The sequence below is a fragment of the Gadus morhua genome, chromosome 19 (genome assembly GCF_902167405.1).
Source record: "Gadus morhua chromosome 19, gadMor3.0, whole genome shotgun sequence".
Classification (NCBI taxonomy): domain Eukaryota; kingdom Metazoa; phylum Chordata; class Actinopteri; order Gadiformes; family Gadidae; genus Gadus; species Gadus morhua.
In genome coordinates this window covers 11,636,039-11,657,006 of record NC_044066.1, presented here as the reverse complement: position 1 = coordinate 11,657,006, position 20,968 = coordinate 11,636,039, and the positions used below count along the sequence as shown (strand labels likewise).

Below are 20,968 nucleotides of genomic sequence, written 5' to 3'. Positions count from 1 at the left end.
AAGATATGAGAGTGCGATGGAGGTCTCTTTGACGTCGACAGACAATAAGCTGCTCTGGGCTAGGCTTCTCTTTCATTAGTCTCAACAAACACACACATGCACACACACTCACATGCACATCAACATCGTTAGCAGAGTGTGTGAGTGGCGAGGGAGCGAGGGGGAAAAGGTTAGGGGGATAATCAAGCCCCCCCCCCCACCATAAACCCACACAATAAAGACTTGACATCAATATGCCAACGCCGCCATCATCACAACACTTCCTGGCACTGTGGGGAAGAAAGGGCTTCCACACCACAGCCGCACTGATTAAACCTCCACTCTAGCGTTCCTGTGTGTGTGTGTGCGTGTGCGAGTGTGTGTGGTTATCTGATTGCCTTAATTGCAGTTTGTATGATATTTGAGATGTAGAACAGGAGTTGTGTTGAATTAGGCTTTAACATGTATACCATATACCTTAAATATGATCCAAGAAAGAAAATATTTTAAAGTAAATATACATTATGTGAATGTCCAATGATAATGGCATTTCAGTGTACGAAGATGACGATTCTACAGAAGAGCTTGTGTGTGTGTGTGTGTGTGTGTGTGTGTGTGTGTGTGTGTGTGTGTGTGTGTGTGTGTGTGTGTTTCTCACCTACCTCGAGCCTTTCACGTTCAAGAATCAGTACTTTATACGCCTGTAGATGGCAGCATTATGCTACTTTCGTTCTTTGATGTATGAGAAGAAAGGCGATCTGATGGATGTCTGCGGAGCTCTGACTAATAAAAAAATAATAAACCAAAGAGGGACAGTTAGAGTCCATTATATCTTTGATGTTTAATTTTCTTTTACTTCTCCACCCATCTCGTTGCTGCTAAAAGGACCATTTCTTATATAGCGCCGGCGCAAAAAGAAGAAAGAAAAATTCTTACCTGCTTGTCTCGTTTGTCTAAGTTTGACGTCTTTTCCACGTAATTGAACTTGATGAATGTTGGCGTTTGTTTATCTCTCTAACGCGCACTGTCCTTTCAACACCCCTCCGGATGACATATCTGGGCCGGTTCGGTTATTTTCAGAACAATACAGCACCTGTCTATCTCCAGGGGTTTTGTGATTAGAGCTTGGATTGTCAATTACAACAAGTCAAACCGCAACTCTCGGTTTTCTTTGTCCGGAAAAAGAGTGCTAGTTTTACCAGCTAGCCAGGCTATGCTAGTCGATGGAAAATAGTAAGCACATTTATATGGTTTTGGAATGACCTGTTCAGGAGAAAAAATGCAGTTTCAGTTCCTTTGGATGACAATTGAAGGAAACTGAGCATGTTTGACCACGATAAAAAGGCATGTTTTAAAAATGTTAAAATACAAGCTGTCGTCAAACCATCCATGCATCCCACGTTTCTTCCAACTGTTAAGCCTAAGTGAGGTAAGAAATCATTAGTTGTTGGTTTTGGTTTGTATCGCCGGTATTCTCGTTTATCCGTTATGATCTTACTGTTTGGTTTTAGGTACTAGTATTAGCTTTTCCATCATGGCCTTGAGATAGAGGCCTATGTGCCTATGTGTTATGTTAAACGTCCTTGATACATGGTTATGTAGATAGGCTATGTTTGGCACATAGCATGGCAAAAACAGTGGCCCAGTGCAGCTCTTCCCCACCTCTTCATCTCACAACACAAATCTCGCCTCACATTTGTAGGGTGATATCAAATTAGATTGATATTGTTTGAATGGAGCAAAGCACACAGAGCGCGAATAAGGCAGGGCTGTATTATTTTCGCCGGCCTGAAGATAATTCTGCTCCCGACTCGGACATGCCCCTTTGGCTTTAAACAAACAATAGTTCTGCTTCTCAAGCCTTCTGTTTTTTTGTAGTGCAAAGCGACACTTATTTTGTCAGTGAAGCAAACGTTTGTTTCATCTGATGTTGTGCTCGGTAACACTACCTTCCATTTAAAAGTTAATACTCTACCACCAAAAAAAAATCATAAGCACGTTTTTCTTGAATACATATCTCCATTCTGCTCCATTTCAAACAAGTTTTGTGTATATAATGCATATCATTTTACCAATTGCAGCATTTTCTACCTCGTCCATGGATAGGAAGAAAAAAAAAGTTATTTCTCCATTTAGAGAACATCAGACAAGCAATGACTCCTCTCTGCCTTTCTGAGACACTGAATCACAAACAGTAAAGGATGTGAATACTGAAACAATATGGCAGGATGATGTAATGGCCTTCTGTAAGAAGTGGATGTGGACTTGGAGGCCTCCTTGTATCTAAGCAATCAAGGCTTTATTCACTTTGACCGAGAGAAATGAAAACAAACAGACTCTGAAAGCTTTGTATACATCACAGCTTCAATTTGAGTCACACCAAAATTAATATATAAGAGCAAAATTAGGTTTAAAATGCATACACTGGTAATGGATGCATTTTTTTTTAAACCGTGATGTAAAAGGACAACTTCATTGTGCAAAAAAGGTTGACAAAGTTTATATGATTAACAATGACCAGGCTTATAATTTTAAAGGTACTGACAACTTTTTCATTTTAGTAAACACTGTTACCCACAACATATTTTTGGTATATGTCTAATGAGCAGGTCAGGGTTAGCTGTCCTGCTCAGGGAACTGATACTGGTTAGCCTGTTGACACTAAGGTTATGATCCAAAACCTTTTTTGTCTCGGGTTCGAAAAGTCTGCCTAACTATACCAGACTGCAATCAGGCCACTTGACCTACACATAGCCAAACAGAGAGACCTCATGAAGGAAGAAGATGGAGCGAGTCAGCAAGAGTGAGGGGAAAAACACCTATGAACTTAATTACCCAATGAATAATTAATGTTTGATTGCAGTGCTCCCTTAGGCTGTCAACACAAGATAATTTATCATAAGATTATAATTCATCCCTAATTGGATTGGCAAGAGGTTTTTGATTAGAATAATTTGGTTATTAAATGCCCAAATTGTATTAAGCAGCAAAGTTTTTTCGACATGCGCGCGTGTGCGTGTGTGTGTGTGTATTGAATATTACATCTGACGCACCCGCACACTGCAAACAGGAGTGCCATCAAATAGCTTTTAATCGAGTTACACATGCAGGATTAAAAATAGTTGTTTGTTCAGTCATAATGCACTCTCGCTTTCCATAATTTAGTTAAACAAAACAGGTGATTATTCTAATGCGCCAATACACACGCGGCCAGGGAGCGTGCGAAAATAAAAAAAACACACACAGGATGAACCTTGGTCTCCTCGAAGCAGAGATTATGTGCCCACAACGAGTGGTAAACTTTAAGCCCCTCCGTGGTTTATTTTGTTAGCTAGCCCTAAACCTTGAGGCCGCTTTAGATGAGATGAACAATTTCAATATGTTTGTCTCCCCGCCATAATAGTTGTTTGTAGTTTTGGCTGGTTGTAGTATTTACAGTATCCATGTCTGCGGACAGATCTTCAACCGAGGACAGATATCCGAGTCCACTCAAGGTGTTTTTTTAATGCACCCTTGGAGCATTTAATACTCAACCTCATGAGCAGGACTTGACGCAACCATCTCAGTATCTCATCTTCTTCCTCTGAATGGGAAAAAATTAGTTATTTTGCACACTCAATTGGCTTAATGTGTTACATCCAGGTATTTTTCTTCTCTCCGATTTCAAATTGCCTCGAGATTGTGATGTGGTTAGTATTTTTTTATCGAGTCTCAAGTGCGTTTACGGCGGCAATAGAAAGACTTGGCAGCGATAAAAAAATATTTGAGAAGCACAGAGGGGACCCCCGCTGATATTTTTACGGTTGATTCGAGAATGTTGGCGTGAAGCTTGGGAAGAAAGACAGCATTCCCTGGAGAAAACCATACAGAAAAAAAAAAAAAATTTTTAGGACAGTTGGTGTTCATGATCAAACACGCAGCTACCACTGACGGAATAAATCTTAAAATAAAACACCTTTTTTTAGCACTGTTCCACAGAGCATTTTTCTGATTCGATTGTTTCTCTGTCTCTCTTTTTTATTCAGATCGCTTAGGTTATGTACATCGCTACTGAGACATCGTGTTCTTGGACAACTGGTATGATCTACCCAGGCAGATGCGAGGATGCGCACCACCAGGTCCATTCCATGCACACATGCATCATCTTGGCATTCTGGCTGGCAGGTTAGTCTGTGTGTGTGTGTGTGTGGGTGTGTGTGTGGTCAGAGCAGATGTGGGAGTCTAGTGGCACTGCTCAAAGCTATTCTCTTGTTACTGGTACCCCTGTCCAATCAATGTGAGAGTTAAGGGGAAAACAAAGGGGGGGGGCTGAGATAAAGCCAACTCTTCACACTCGCCCCTCACAGTGTGCACATGTCACCAACTATTACCTTCACACCAGGGTAAATTCTCTCACATTCTCTCTCTCTCTCTCTCTCTCTCTCTCTCTCTCTCTCTCTCTCTCTCTCTCTCTCTCTCTCTCTCTCTCTCTCTCTCAAGAATCAAAGGGCTTTATTTTACATGGAAAACACACATTTCTAAGAGGTGATACAACGTATGATACAAAATTAAAAAACATGTTTTCTACATGTTTATACAAAGAAAACTATAGTAGTACATAATGAGGTATGTGTAGGGTTGAGTTAATCAGGCTATTACCTGGGATTAGGTCATGGAATGACTAATCATTACCCATCTACCTTAACGTTATGGACGGCTTATTATACTCTCTCTCTCTCTCTCTCTCTCTCTCTCTCTCTCTCTCTCTCTCTCTCTCTCTCTCTCTCTCTCTCTCTCTCTCTCTCCTTCTCTGTATGTCTCTCTGTGGGCCCATTCCGATCGGATCCCGTGAAAGGGAAACGGTGAGCTCTGGGGGGGGGATGCAGGCGGAGGGAGGGGGCTGGGGGGTTATCAGCCGCTCTATGAGGTGGGTCTTATCGGCTTCCTGAGGAAACGGCCGTGATCTGAGCACCTGTTGCTGGACAAGGCCCACACACAGAGGCAGATAATACGCACGCCGGCACCTCTTTCCCACACACCACTTCACGCTTATACCACCCACACGCACCGCTGCTCATTATTTTCTGTGTATCTCTATCTACATGCATATACTCTAACCCTAATATTGCTTAAATTAATAACTTGGCATCACCTGAGTTAACATGAACACCATTTATAAACACAAACAGCATTAGTAAATGATTACCGGACCATTAATTAGATAACCGTTAGTTATCACTAGTTAATCCTTATTACTGCAATGACTAATGTCGATTAATGTACCCTGATTGTATAGTGTTACCATACATTTAGGTATGTTAGGACCGCACATGTGTGTAACATGTTCGCATGCTGTGCACATGGGCACACACAGCATCGAGGGTAGGGGGAGGAGGAGGGGGATGTATGCGATAAAGGGTTTGGCATCCGTGTTGCAGCCTTTGGACAGCCAATCAGATGATCAATACGGCAACCGTGGTTGGGCCAATGAGTCACAATGTTATCACTGCTGGCCATCCTTCGGTCTCTTTCCCTCCGTCCTTCCCTTTCCTTCTCCCTCGCTCTCACCCTTTATCATTCACTCTCTCTTTATCTATCCCTCTCTTCAGCTTCTCTCTCTTTCTACCTTCCCTATCTATCCTCCCCTTGCTACGATAAGGGTCTGTTTAGGGGCCCCAGCTCGCGCTCTCGCTCTCTCTCTCGCTCTCGCTCTCGCTCTCTCTCTCTCTCTCTCCCCCCCTCCCTCCCTCAATGGGTTCCTCCGATGATCTCGATCGCTGTGATCGAGGAAAAAGAAAGAAGAAACGGAAACAGATTTGTTATCTTCCTCACTCACTTCCTTCAACTTTTCTGTCTACTTTCCCACCTCAACCCCTTATCCAACCATCCATACTCCCCCCCCCCCCCCAAGAACCACCACCGCAGCCCACAGATGCCTCCCCCCTTGGCAGGCTGGGTTTTTACCGGACTTAATGAACCTATGGGGGTCTCGGGCCAGCCTCCGCAGGGCTGATTAGGGTCCTCATTAAGAAGAGGACCAGACCAGAGCAGACTGGAACCCCCACCGGTACCCCCCCCCCCCCCCCCCCCCCCCCCCCCAACACACACACACTCTCACAAACACACACACACACACGCGCACACAAGCACACATCCTTGTAGACCGACCCACCACATAGACACACATCTGTCATTATTCACACCGAAACACACACACTGCTCTCCTCCTGTCCATCAAACTCATACACACACACACACACACACACACACACACACACACACACACACACACACGCGCGCGCACACAAGCACACATCCTTGTAGACCGACCCACCACATAGACACACATCTGTCATTATTCACACCGAAACACACACACTGCTCTCCTCCTGTCCATCAATCTCATACACGCACGCACGCACGCACGCACGCACGCACGCACAGAGTGGCTTTTTCTTAATTACCGGCGCACATTGCTAAAGCAGAGAACCCATTAGGTGTTCACATATCTGTGTGTGTGTGTGTCTTGCTGGCTCTGTCTACTTCTTCTACCCTCTCGTTTACCTCCGGAGAGGTGCCCACGTATCAAAACGAACTCATTGTAGCGTGTGAAGCTTGCTGACGCTGAAGGAGACTTAGTGGCCTGCCGAGAGGGGAGCTCCAGCCAGAGTCTGGGTGAATTTCCTTATTTTGACACTTGGAATCGCCCTTTGGTCAAATCTTTATGCTTGGATTACTGAGACGCTTTGCTGCATGAAACTATGGTTGACTTAATGGTAATTAAAATTGTACGAATGTCACTTCTGTTTTTTGCAGACCACTAAGTTCTCCAGTCAAGAGATTTTTGATTTTCTTGGGTTTTGTCAGGTGATTTGTCAGAGATAATAATATACTAATCTAAAGGTATGTAAGTATATGAATAGATTATATACATTTCAATTATATCAATTGATATAGATCTATAAACAGCTTTGAAACAATATATTGTATATATAATATATGAGGCTATTCCTCTTGAAAATCAAAGCACTCAAATAGCAGGTTTTGTACATCATTGCCGCCTTTAATGTTCTTTTAGATGCTAAAACACAGTGCAAATAAAACGTTTTAATTCAAGTGTCACTGGGCAGCTTTACCTGGAGTATATTGCTGTTCTTGGAGGAATTAAAAAACGACTGAATGTTAACTTAAACAACAATTTGCATTCAATCGATAATATGCTTTATTTTATTTTAACAATGTATTTCGATAATGTGTTGAGTGTTACACTGTGCCTGTGTATGAACTGGTTCTTTGCCAGAACCTTGCAGTGTCTTTGACCACATCAAGTAATCCCCCCATGGACGGACAGGAAGCATTGGTTAACACAGCCGTGGGTGTGTCACACACAATTTCCATGAGACATGGAAATTGTGCGTGTGCACGTGTGTGTTCACAAACAGATCAGTGGAGACTTGCAAAAACTGGCTAAATCATAGGATTGCATCATAGATTTGACTGAAAAAGTAGTAGAAGTGCCAGAAAATTCCAGACCATCGGAAAAATAACATAAAAGTAACAAAGTAACAGATTACTATCCGAAAAGCAACAAAAAAGGAATTGATTCGTTTTTCACAAAGCAATCAGAAAAGTAAAGCTTTTCCGGAATGGTAAAGGATAACTATGTAGAGGTTTTTCAAGAGACCCTTCTTGTAAATGGTTAGAACTTGACATATTATTCAACTCTCCAACATCTATCATGTTGGCCTTCTTTGGGCTGAGCAACTAATAACCGTTTTCTTCTGCAAAATTACTTTGAATTACTCACTGTGCTTTATATGGAAATATTCCAAATCACAATTGTGAAATATGTCTTACGATGAGGATGAGGACAAATGTTAAATGTGTCATATTCAGAAAGTAAGAATAGCATCTCACCTTTTAGTCTTGAAGTCTCGACCATGGGGAGGTGTGGAGGTATCGACAGAGATGACGAAGAATGAGTTATGGGAAAACTGGCAAGTCTGAAGGGTTTGTGATGTTTATTCAATGTTGACAGGAATTGATCCTGAACGACAACCAACAAGGGGCGACATAAGAGACGGCACACAGGGAGAGCTGAGGAAAAACGCAGTCCGGATGTTATTTTAAAAACACAGGTAAGCCAAACAGCGGTTAAGAGAGTTCAATGTATTACAGCATTACAGGCCCTGACAGTATGAATACAATGATCTACCTGTTGAGAATCAAAAACACAATTGGTTTGATGCAGGGCACGTTACTACCCAACATTTAATTAATGTGTATCATGTCAGATCTGACTGGATCACAAACAGAGGTTTATCAATTTTGTCTGTAGCCGTTGTCTGTATAAATCTGATTGACGAAATATTGACGTTGGCACAGACACACAAATACATACATTTTAATTGAATATGTCACACATGAGTCCATGTAAAAAGCCTAAAATACATGGCACACTAACTACCTCATTCAGATGCCATTTCGGTCGGTGTCTAAAAGTCTTTAGACAGAAACAACAACCTGGGTGTAAAATATCACCTATGATGCTTTATTACATGGTTTCTCAACGGGGGCGGTACCGCCCCCTGGGGGGTGTTCGCACAACCTAGGGAGGCGCTGGGAACGTGATTCTATTTTTCATTTTTTTTGGGTGGATTTTAAACTTTCATGGTTTTCAAAAAAATAAAAATAAAAATAGGCTACCTGAAATAAATAGCCTATTTTCATTTATTTATTTCTAACCCCTCTACTGTCTCAGCATCCTTTTACTGTCTATGCACAGTGTAACAGTGGTCATACAGCGCGGTTTGGTCCTGCACATGCCCGGACTCCCGCTACATCAGCTATCGTCATGATCTCTAAAGGAACTCTGATAAACATAACCCAAGTTCGCGGGTTAACAGTTCACTAACCAACACAACACAATCAAACATGGCCGATAGCAAGAAAAAATAAATAATTTTTTTTTTCATTTTTTCACCAAAGCCGACTAAAAAATTGTTTCATTTTTTCACCAAAGCCGACTCATTCATTGCTGTAAGTGACCGCCGCAAAATCAATAAAAATCGATGCAATGACACCTTTAAGCAATACAACACGAGTGTGAGTGGGGCTGTTTTTTTATTGGGGGGGGGTGGGGGGGAGGGCACCAGAGGATCAAGGTAAGGTCAGGGGGGCGTTTGCTCAAAAAAGCTTGAGAACCACTGCTCTATTACACCCATCCAGGCCGCTCTTCCCGGGCTGTTCTCGTAATACACCGAGGCAAAAGTTCTTATCTCAAGTTTCTTGTGCCTGTAATGGTCTGGCCGGGGGGGTCATGGGATTTACTGGACAGGTATCACGGCCGGCCTCCTCTCCCTGGGAGGTTGATAGAAAAGCAGCTTGTTCTCTTCTCCGCTTTCCACTTGTCTCCTTATGGTGCCATCTCCTCAGCCGTCTCCCTCTTTATCAGCGACCAGAGTGCCTGCTATAAGCTTAGCCTGCACACTCACGATAAATGCCTTGTGTCAACATCTCAACATGCTCCTGTCTTCCCCCCCTCCTCTCCTTTTCAACAGTAAAGAATAGATAGATACGCCGCTGGTATTTTGGGTTGGGTGGGGGGTCGGGGGGGGGGGGGGGGGGGGGGCTGGGATGCTATTTCTCTCCTCGTCTCTGCCCCCTTGCGTCGGAAGGGCCGCCAAGCTCTCAGACTGTCAGCGTCGTGGCGCGTCGTCTGAGCTAACCTGGGCCAGCTCCTCAAGGCGACTAAATGTCAGTCCGTACATTAGCATTTAGCCGCCGCACTCTGCTGTCAATCCGGGTTTATCTTTGACACCCCCTATGGTCTGCTGCACCCTCAACTCACCCCCCCCCCCCCCCCCCCCCCCCCCCCACACTCCCCTCCCATTTACTCTCGCCACCCCCTCCCCACCCCCACCCCCATCTTGCACTCTTTGTGTTAATAAGGCAGGGAGGACAGCAGAATTTATCGGTGCTAGACAATCCCGGCCTTTTGCCCATTACTCATGCCAACAGTGGCTAATTGCTTCCTTTAACATTGGCACGTATGACATTCACCACTGCCTTCACTGTAGGAGGTTGATTCCTCCAAACAATCGCCTTCCGTTTAGCTTAGCCTTGCTAGCAGCTAGCCCTACGTTGCTGGGATGAATCACCCATCGTACAATGCTAAACTAAAGTTAGGCCATTTTCAAGTCCCCTCGATTTAAAATCCTTAGGGGAATTCTAAATATATACAGTAAGCAATTTCCTCCTTGAACAGGAGTGAAGAGGGGGATTGTAAATCAAAAGGTGAGGTTGGATGGTCCAATATCTAACAAAGCTTTGTTTTGTTTGGCTGGTGGCGAAAGATTAATGAACAGTCTTACGCTGACATTTTCAACTGGGAAGGACATTGATCCGCAGGCTATCTGAAGAGGCCCATTGTCCCGTTTACCCTGCAAACAACATCGGTTGGGGAGGTAAAGGAAACGCAGGCTGTACACATTCACATACTATATTCAGTGGATCGGATTTATAGTCATATAATAGCACAGTAAACATACATTTACCCATGCATCATTTTGGGATTTAATTGGAAAGCTCCTGTTTTTCTTGTTTTTAAATATCAAAATTTTTGATTTGTGTTAAAAACATCTAAGCTGAGTTTCTGAGTGTTTTTTGTGTAAAAACAACCAGATTTGGCTGAAGCCCCTTGTTAGATGTTTAGCAGGCTGTGCTCATACGCGGTCAGTTGGGACCTCGAAGCACTTTGCCTGGTATCAAATGTGTGCATGCTTTTGGGTTCTATGACCTAGAGTGGGGGAAAAAAGCTATTTGGAAAGACCAACAGAAGTAACTTTGAAAATACCAACTGCCTCTATTCCCTATGGACTCAAACCAGCACTGCTTTAATGTTAACTGGCGTTTGCTGCCAGATTCTTGCAAGCAACGAGAGATGCCCTTTTGGTCTTGGCAAGAGATTTGAATCTTACGAACGCACTTTTTCTCTTTTGGGGGGGGGGGGGATTTACACAGTATTTCTGTGGAACTCCTAAATATTACCCTTCACAATTTGTTGTGAAATAGCAATGATAATCTAACATTACGATTCAAACTCTTTCTCAAGTTCTCAGATTTTCATTGACTCACGATAGTGTTTATTTTAAAGTGTTTAATTTGTTATCACATTGGGCTTACAATAAACAATACAATTAGAAAGAAAACAGATTACAATGGACATGTTTTATTCCCCGTCAGTGACTTTGTGGTGAACATGCCCATGAAGATGAATGGGGTGAGATCATATCAGGGTAGTGTCCAACCAGATGTGTGATAAGATCAACCTACCAGCCTCCCCGGTGGCCTATAGGATGGCAGGACTGAGTGGTTGATCTTTCCTTAGGGGCTATTTAAGCAAAGGTGGCCGTTTTAGTTGTACAGCACAATGACAGCCGTTGAGGTCTAGCTAGACCCTTGGTCAGGTGGTTTTAAATGGCACCACCTGAACCATCAGAGGGGAAAGAAGGCCATGGACCAAAAAAAAAACAGGGCAACAGGAAAGGTGGCTGACTGTGTTCCCACTTATAAGGATGGCTGAGAGTGAAATAGGTAGGGAAATAGTTGATATGCAATATACAGATTACGCTGGGTAATACAAATAAAATTTGGTTGCTACACGTACACTCTGTATAGCTAAAGCAACCGCAAGGGAGCGATGTGAATGCTATTCATTTATATCTGCATACCCTCATGATAAATCAACCCCCATTGTACATGTATGCTCCAATATGCTATAACCCATATCTACAATACGGAGTTATTCACAGATGCTTGTGAGGCTTATCATATAAAAACACAACATGGTGGCCAACTTGTGTATTTAATCGATCTACAAACAAGTTTGTTTGTTGAGGCTTCATTCCAAGTTTCATGCTGATTTTGTGCATACAAACGCTGTAGCAATAGTCCACACCAGAAGTTGGACAGTACTGGGTGTACAACGGATTTGAGGATACACAAATACGACCAAAGTACTTATGAACAGGATTTATCTACAAATGTCATTACTGTTAATGCGTGGAGGAGCCAACCTGGATCCTGATGTCACCAAGAGCATGGTCATACACTTATGTTTCGTTAACGTGTCAAAATATGACAATGTATGTTTATTGTTTTGTCTTAGTTAGGTTAACTCTTTGACAATGTAGGAACAAGCATTTTTCCTCCATGGTCATTGGTAATGCTGAGTTTGGCATTTTTTTATTTAAGAGTTCAACATAGTGCTATTCTATTTTTCTTGTGCATTTCTCAATTAACAATTTTCTTAATATTTCTTGACTCATTTTTTGGTGGCCTCTTTAAACCTGATCTATTTAATCTAGAAAGTATGGAGTACTTGGCCGAGAAGTTGGTTTGACTTTCACAATATTTGTACAGCCCTTCATCACAGTTAGTCATAAAGCGCTTCACACTGTGTTCTATTGGCATTTGTTTGTATCAACAGGACTTAATTGGCAGTACAACGTTGTGGGCTTTGTAAAATGCGCTGGGATGCAAGATGGGGTGTTTTGTTTTTACTTGAAGTTCACAATGTGTTCCTGTATAGGCAGTCAAAGTAGATTAACATGAGCAAGGTGTCCCTTTTTTTCATTTGCATTCTTCCCTGATTGTGTTGCTGCTGGGACACAGATTAATGGCAAGCTTCCCGAATCCTACGCCAGGAATAGTCCTGCGAAAACGTTTTTCACTGAATGAACTTAGTGAATTAACAGGTGTGCTTCATTTCCCCTCCCGCATAATCATATGATCATGATTCTTAACACCCATTAGGGACAGAAATAACCAAATCCTTATGGCCGTGAACCCGGCAACAAGAGATGTACGAGGCATGGCAAGACTCGTTCAAAAATCAACAAATCTTTTACATGTATTAAATGATAAGTTAAATTCCATGAACTGTTTAGTTTAAATATCTCCCGTTTGTTAAAGTTTGACTGCAACCCATCGGTTATTTAGTGGCTTTCAGACATTTTTAAAAGGCGGATCCCGGCGGGCCTTTCAGTCTAGCATAGACACAAATCCTTTAGTCCAGTAGCATGACATATGTGAAGCGCCATGTGTGTGTATGTATGGGTATACAGCGGTGATTCACAATTTTTGTGTGTGTATGTATGTGTGTGTAAAGGGTAATCACCATGTGTATGTATGTATGTGTGTATAGAGGTGAATCACCATGTGTGTGTATGTATGTGTAGAGGTGAATCACCATGTGTGTGCATGTATGTGTGTATAGAGGTGAATCACCATGCGTAATACACATGGTGATTCACCTCTATACACACATACATACATACACATTGTGTATGCGTGTAAAGGTGAATCACCATGTGTGTGTATGTATGTGTGTATAGAAGTGTATCACCATGTGTGTGTATGTATGTGTGTATAGAAGTGTATCACCATGTGTGTGTATGTATGTGTGTATAGAAGTGTATCACCATGTGTGTGTATGTATGTGTGTGTAGAGGTGAATCACCGTGTGTATGTATGTGTGTATAGAAGTGTATCACCATGTGTATGTATGTGTGTATAGAGGTGTATCACCATGTGTGTGTATGTATGTGTGTATAGAGGTGTATCACCATGTGTGTGTATGTATGTGTGTATAGAGGTGAATCACCATGTGTGTGTATGTATGTGTGTGTAGAGGTGAATCACCATGTGTGTGTATGTATGTGTGTATAGAGGTGAATCACCATGTGTATTTATGTATGTGTGTATAGACGTGAATCACCATGTGTGTGTATGTATGTGTGTATAGAGGTGAATCACCGTGTGTGTATGTATGTGTGTATAGACGTGAATCACCATGTGTGTGTATGTATGTGTGTATAGAGGTGTATCACCATGTGTATGTATGTACTATGTGTGTATAGAGGTGAATCACCATGTGTGTGTATGTATATAGAGGAGATGCATCTTGCTCAACCATTCCTACAGTGCCTTGCCTTCAGTTTGTTGACATTGGGGATCAAACCCAGTACCTTAGAGCTGAGAGCTGAACACTACCAACTATGCTATCCTGCCCCGCATGAAATGTATTTTCTATAGCACAGAGAATATGCATAGCTGAACAAGCTGGGCGTACAATGACTGTTCTGTTTGATATCTGTATGGTGTCAATTAATAACCATGAGTGTTTGGCATAAATTTATGCTTACGAAGGGGTTTTGCATGGAAACTAATTAGTATGTGTGCATGTTTATGTGTGCTATTGTGAATGTGGCTATGTTCCTGTGTGCATTTGCACTGAGTATTTGCACGTGTGCGCTTACATGTACATGATGGTGTATATTTGTGCACGTGTGTGTGTACGTGCATGCCTGTTGTTGGCCCCTCTCTCCAGTTATTGCTTTTGAAGTTGTTAATTAAACCCTCAACCATCTGGTAGCTCAATGAAATTACACTGAGCTTCTCAGCCATGAAAAAAACATGACTGACTGACTAGATGAATAAATAAATAGATTAATAATTTAATAAATGCTTCAAATATCTCTTGTCTCTGTGCGACGAAAACAAGCGCTCTCATTAATGTGAACTCCATGTGCTGTGCATGTCACCCATGTGCGTGTGCGTTTGTGTGTGTGTTTGTGCTTCCATGCCTCCCCACCCACCCCTGGTGTGAGGTTACAGGCACATGCACACGTGCACTTGCAGGCTTACAGGTGAATCAAAGACATCTGTCAGTGTGTCACTCTTTGATCTCTCTCTCTCTCTCTCTCTCTCTCTCTCTCTCTCTCTCTCTCTCTCTCTCTCTCTCTCTCTCTCTCTCTCTCTCTCTCTCTCTCTCTCTCTCTCTCTCTCTCTCTCTCTCTCTCTCTCTCTCTCTCTCCCCCCCTCCCTCCCTCCCTCCCATGTGTCCCTTATCTCACTCGCTCCCCTTATATCTCTCTCTCCCGCTGTCTCTCCAGTGAACACACCTAGGTTCACACTTTCAGGCGCGGGAAGCGTCTCCAGTATGTAGAACATATTTAGTAACACAAGGGCGTTGCATCCCAAATGGTGGAAAATGATTTCACTCCATTTTTGCGTAATCGCCGCTTGCCTAATGTTTCCTGTGGCTCACCTAATTCAGTGCGTATGCCAAGAGTTTTCCTGCCTCTAATAGGATGCTGCTGACGTGCTCCATATGGCAGCGTGCATATGTAATTGTGTTTCCGCTAATATCCATGATGAATTAATCCGGCTGGTAAATAAGAACGGTATTGGCCGATAAGTGCATTACGTCTCTGTGGTCGTGTTTGATCCTCACCAATCTGCACCCAGCGTGTGATCATTAAGGGGTGAAACAGGCCAGGGATTGTAGTCAAAGTGTACATAGTAATTTAATTAGCGCATGTATCTGGACGGCCACCTGCGAGGAAATGTGGATTGTGTGTGTGTGCCTGCACGCGTGTGTGTGTGTTTGTGTGTGTGTGCGTGTACGTGAGCCACACGGATTCTAATAGATATGGAGCTATGCACCTGCATGCCTATAAGGAATACGGACCTAATCGAATCCAAATGGTTAATTGATATCGTATATTAAACTACAATTTTTAATGGGAGCTGTACATTCATAAAAGCCCTCTGAAGGATAAAATGGAAACATTTTTTTGATGGTGTAGCTACAGGCGTTTTAGTTATTGTGGGATTAGTGAGGGTCGTTGTTCATAAATTGCGTTATGAATAAATGTATGGATTTCTTTCAGGATTTTAGTTTTTTTTATAGACCATGACATTGTTCAGTCATGTAGAATGCAGACACAAACACACACATACTGCATGCACACACACAGACACACACACACACACACACACACACACACACACACACACACACACACACACACACACACACACACACACACACACACACACACACACACACACACACACACACACACGCACACACGCACATTTATGTATTCAGATGGTCCTGCCATTGTTATGTCTGCAGCTGCATGTTATTCAATTAAAAGAACATCATGGTCCTGTATTCATTTTTACATTTTATTGTGACATGCTTGTCTTCATATTATCAGGTGACACACACACACAAACACACACACACTAACCCAGTCATCTCCACCATTGGAGACATCACTCATCTACATGGTCTCTCTGCCTCCGCTCTATTACATTCCCTGATATTGGGTGGCCCTTAATTGCTCTGCGTGTTATGACCAATAAGATCTACATGCCATTATGGCTCTTATTGTCTCAAGTGCTTGTCTCGAGCACGCTGTTGTTCCCCAACAACACAAACTCAAGCTCAGCCTCGCCGTGGTAACACCTGGCCCTCTTTCCCCCTTGCTTGATTAGCATACACGACTGCAATCATTTCAGATTAAACTGCATTTTGCCAGAAGACCTTTTTTGATAGATTAGGTTCATTCTTTTCATTCCACGCAAGAGTGAAGGGCGCCGTGCGGTGGGCGGGGGGGTAATATTGTTATATTCCTGATGGCAAACTAAACATCTGAGGTGATTTGATGGGGTGGTTGGGAGGGGGGGGGGGGGGGGCTGTATTGTTTCAAATTGTATTCCACTTTTCAGCCTTAAACAGCACATTAGGCAGATTTGGCCACAGGCTTGCTATTTGTGCAATATCAGATTTCACTGCTCTTTTATTAACCTGCTATTTTTACCTGATTTGTTATGTATGTAAACTCACTCCGGTTGTTCTCCGTCTGTGGGGACAGGCGCCAAGACAGATTGCATCGAGCTCGGGGTCTTTCTACTGCGACTCTGCTGCGAAAATGTCTGGAGGCGTTGAAGGTCTTGTGTGTGTGTGTGTGTGTGTGTGTGTGTGTGTGTGTGTGTGTGTGTGTGTGTGTGTGTGTGTGTGTGTGTGTGTGTGTGTGTGTGTGTGTGTGTGTGTGTGTGTGTGTGTGTGTGTGGGGGGAGGGGGGGGGGGGAGTGTGTGCATTAGTGTGTGGAGCACCTAAGCCCTTTTGTTTGTATGTGTGTGTGTCAGCGCACATGCGTGTGTGTTTCCGTGTGCACGAATGTGCGCGAGGTACGCTCGTCCTAGCTCTTTCGTTTGTGTGTGTGCGTGTTTACGTGTGTCCGTGTGTGTATGTGCTCTCAAGAAAGTGCCTTGGCATTTAACCGTGGCCGGTGACGTCGCAATAACTCCTCATCCTAACTGCTCCGCAGAGAGAAATTAAAAGATGAAAATGGAAGACTTCCAGCTGAAAACATCGGTGGCGGGGGAGAAAAAAACGACAAGGCAAGAGTCTTTTCAGAGCGGGTGAGAAAAGAGAGAGAATCAGAGATCCATACCATGGTTGTAAAGCAGTGGTAGGACTGTGAGAGGAAGTGAATGAGAATGAAAAAGATTGAGGTAAGAGAAGGATGTGAAATACCCATACACATACCCAGACACACACGCGTATAGAATAGCATTTACATGGTTTAAAGAATGCTCAACACAATATTGTTGCATTACAGTACATTCTCTGACTTACATCTGACTCACACCACGAAAGCGTGGTGCATTTTGAGTCTCTCCCTCACCCTCTCTCAGTCTGTCTCTCCCGTTCTCTTCACTTTTTCACTCTTTTGCGCTTTGATGAGATTCCATTAGACGCCATTAAATCTCTGCCTAAGAGCCCTCTGAAGCCTCACAATTACAGGGAAAAAAAGGGGAGGAAAAATCACAATCCTCCATCGGGGTGCTCGTCTCCATCGAGGAGGGTGGGTGGGTGTTGGGGGTGTCGAGGAGGGGGGGGTGCGTGGGAGAGATGTTACATAGCGACGCAGTCAGAGTCAGAGGCGAGGTGCGACGTGGGGGCCCCGTGCTTTGGCGCAATTCATTAGAATGACTAAGAGCCCCGATGAAGGCCCTTATGCGATGGAGCCGGTAATGGAGGCGGGGGGCCTCTTGTGGCCCGAGCCCCCGTAATGGAGACTCTTGTGCCATGCTTTTTCGCCGTTCCTTCCACCCCTCCCACCCCCCCCCCCCCCCCACCCCCGCCAACCCCCCCAACTCCCCCAACTCCACCTCCAACCGACAGAGGCTTGAGAGGAGAGACACCACCAGGCTGAAGCCATCACCTCACCGCACTCTCTCTCTCTCTCTCTCTCTCTCTCTCTCTCTCTCTCTCTCTCTCTCTCTCTCTCTCTCTCTCTCTCTCTCTCTCTCTCTCTCTCTCTCTCTCTCTCTTCGACCTCCACCACCACCCACTTCTGTCTCTGACCTCAACCACCAATACCCCCCTCCCCTCTCTCTCGCTCTTCAATCTCCACCTTCACCCCCCCTCCCCCCACACACTCTCTCCGACCTCCACCACCACCAACCCCTCTGCCCTCTCTCTCCCCCCTCTCTCTCTCGCCGAACTCCATCGCTCACAGTTGACAGGGTGTGCAGACACCCATTGTGGTTCCTGGCTTGTGTGACTCAAGCGACGTGCTGTCAATTAGTGCTTGTGCGGGGGTGGCGGCAAGCTAGCAAAGATTAAAGCGTAAATATATTATCCACTATTTATAATTTAGCGGTAGCTCTTTTTCCTTTCACTTCTTGTCGTGTTTTCTTTTCCATCTATTTTTCTTTTTCTCATAACCTCGCATAACTTTTATGATTAAAGTATTCTGCGGTGAACCCCGTTAGGTACATTGACATGCTCTAGATCTACACACCGTACTCGCCTTAGATCTCTCTCTTTCTCTCTCTCTCCGTCTATTTTATTACATCCTGGAGGTTAACTTGTGCAGTGTTCTTTCCACGCTCTTAAATACCAGTTCTCCTACTGGCGCTTATCAAGAAACCGGGACTCTGTCTTAGTGAAATGACATCTGGAAACAGAAACACAAGACCTTTTGCAACATGGATTTGATTGAAAAAGAATATGTATTAAGAAAGATGAAGCTCGTGAAATCTCAGGGATTAAAAAAATAGACCTTTTGGGTGTAATTACACACAGCGATAAAACTCATATCCATATCAGTGTGGGATTAATTTGAGCCGTATAAAATGGATGAATGATGACGACGGGCGGCGGTGGCTCAGGACTGGGTTGTCTGGCTGTTGGTTTGATTCCTGCCTCGAACAAGACACCTAACCCTGAACTATACCGACGACGTGGCTGTTGCCTTGCATGGTGGACACCGCCGTCGGTGAATGAAGGAATGAATGTGTGTATGAAAGGGTGAATGTGAGGCAATAATTTTCAAGTGCTTTGAATGGCCTCGTTCTGAATAGAGCTTTATAATTGCGGTCCATTCAAAACATTGTAACTTTTCGGGAGGAAATATGTGGCTAGCTCTGGCGTTCCCTCTCTTACATACTTCCTGCCCGCAATCGGGATAGGACGGTTGGCAGCAGTTAATGCCAGGTCATCTTGCTCTCCATATTTGTGTGTGTGTCTGTGTGTGTGTGCGTGCGTTCGTGCGTGTGTGTGTGGGCACATGAGCCATAAAGCAGGTTCGCGGCCTTATCGATTTCATGCCCTCTTCTTGGATTTATTCACATCTCCTCTACCAACTACCCCCCCCCCCCCACACCCCCTCCATCCCATGCATCCTCCTCCTCCTCTTTGGTCCGTTGCCCCTAGCGACGACTCACCTCGGCAACCGGCGGTAGCGCAGGAAGTGGGGGAGTGGGAGTGTGCTCGGGCGAGCCGACCTCCCGCGAGGGCTGGTGTGTTGTGAGACCGAGGGGGGGGGGGGCTTTCGATGTTTGGGGGAGGGAGGGTGGAGGTGCTAGTCAGGATAGTGAAGAAGGTCTGTTCGCTGTAGGCTTTCTTTTTTTTCCCTTTGCTTCCCTTTTTTGGGTAAAAGAAATGAGAGCATAGAAGCGAACCAGTGCTAGAGGAGGATGTTTAACATCCCATCGATCCACGCCGTGCTCCTCTGGGCCGCCCCCCCTCCACCCCCTCCACCCCCTCCACCCCCCTCACCCCCCCCTAGAAGCCCAGAGGCATTACTGTGAGATCACACAGGAGCAACGCGCACATGAGTCACACACCGAGACGGATGGAGGGATGGATCTCTAGAGAGAGAGAGAGAGAGAGAGAGAGAGAGAGAGAGAGAGAGAGAGAGAGAGAGAGAGAGAGAGAGAGAGAGAGAGAGAGAGAGAGAGAGAGAGAGAGAGAGAGAGAGAGAGAGAGAGAGAGAGAGAGAGAGAGGGGGAGAGAGGGGGAGAGAGAGAAATGAAAGGGATGAGAAGGTGGGAGGAAGGAAGGAAGGAAGAAAGGAAGGAAGAAAGGAAGGAAGAAAGGAATGCATTAACAGAGAGGAAGAGAGTAGTGTGTGTGAGATGGTAGAGCGAAAGAGCAGGACGAGATATGCTCTGAGCGGGTTACCAGGCCTGCTCTTCCTGCTTGTGAGGAATCTATCTTAAAATAGTTGTGTACTCATATGATGAGTTTGTTTTGTGGGTGTGTGTGTGTGCGTGTGTGTATGTGTTAGTCAATGTCTGTGTGTTGTGTTTATGCGTGTGTGTGTGTGTGTGTGTGTGTTCGCTCTTGTGTGTCTGTGTGGAAATGCCCTGTGTCTCCATGTGTTTGTGTCATGTTTATGTGTGTGAGCTTCTTTTGGAGTGTGCATCTGTTATTGTGTGTTTAGTACGATGTGTATGTACCGTGTGTGTGTGTGTGTGTGTGTTTACTTTGTCCATGCAGCCGGGTGCTGGCTCAGTGGGTTGCTGGTCCCAGGTTGTGTATTAGAGGTTGATCTTGCGGGCTCGGTCGCACTCAGCCAGTCAGGGTGTGCAGCACAGGTGCCCTGGTACCCCCTTAAGCTCTCTGACTGCAGAGCAATTTACTGGACTGGTACACTGTGTGTGTGTGTGTGTGTGTGTGTGTGTGTGTGTGTGTGTGTGTGTGTGTGTGTGTGTGAATAGTTGTGCAAGCTTGTGTAGTTGTGTAGCTTGTGTAGTGTAATTGTGTATCTGACTGTGGGGGTTTTGTGCCTACTTGTGCAGCGTCTTTGACTGGCGTGTGTGTGTGTGTGCCTGCGTGCATGTCTGTGTGTGTGCGTG

The 20,968-nt window shown here is 44.4% G+C and overlaps 1 long non-coding RNA gene across 1 annotated transcript; it reads left to right on the top strand.

Annotated features, from left to right (window-relative positions):
- The first annotated feature begins 843 nt into the window (after positions 1-843).
- LOC115532591 (uncharacterized) lies at positions 844-8,090 on the top strand. The gene is made up of 3 exons (XR_003974076.1): positions 844-1,408; positions 4,005-4,143; positions 7,997-8,090. It is a non-coding gene; the product is annotated as an uncharacterized LOC115532591 (long non-coding RNA).
- The last annotated feature ends 12,878 nt before the right edge of the window (positions 8,091-20,968 follow it).